Below are 441 nucleotides of genomic sequence, written 5' to 3'. Positions count from 1 at the left end.
TAGAAAGTGTGATGAAGTGAATGAAAGAAAATGGTGGAGAGAGAGAGAGAGAGAGAGAGAGGAGCAGCAATAGCCACTAATATATGTTATAGAAAGTGGGGGGGTGACCCCAACCAATGCGGTGGGGGTGGAGACTGACCTCCTATGACCTAGAAATGAACCAGCAGCAGCATTAGTACAATGACCTAAATAATGAGTTGAGTGACAAAAGAGGAAAGACAACCAGCCTCACAGCTCACACAATTGGTAGAGTTGTCATCTCAGCATGGAGAAGAGAACATGTGGCTGTTTAGGAGTGTGGGAGCAAGCCCTGTAAGTGGTTGCTCAAACTGCTAGAAATAGCAGCAACATTTCTTTCAAATTACATGGAAAAAAAAGAAAACATTCTAAGTACTTCTAGATACATAAATGAATGTTGATAGGTAGACTTTCATCTGTTTG

Source organism: Octopus bimaculoides, chromosome 26 (assembly GCF_001194135.2).
Source record: "Octopus bimaculoides isolate UCB-OBI-ISO-001 chromosome 26, ASM119413v2, whole genome shotgun sequence".
NCBI lineage: Eukaryota > Metazoa > Mollusca > Cephalopoda > Octopoda > Octopodidae > Octopus > Octopus bimaculoides.
The sequence above is the reverse complement of the archived record's forward strand: the minus strand, read 5'-3'. Positions refer to the sequence as shown.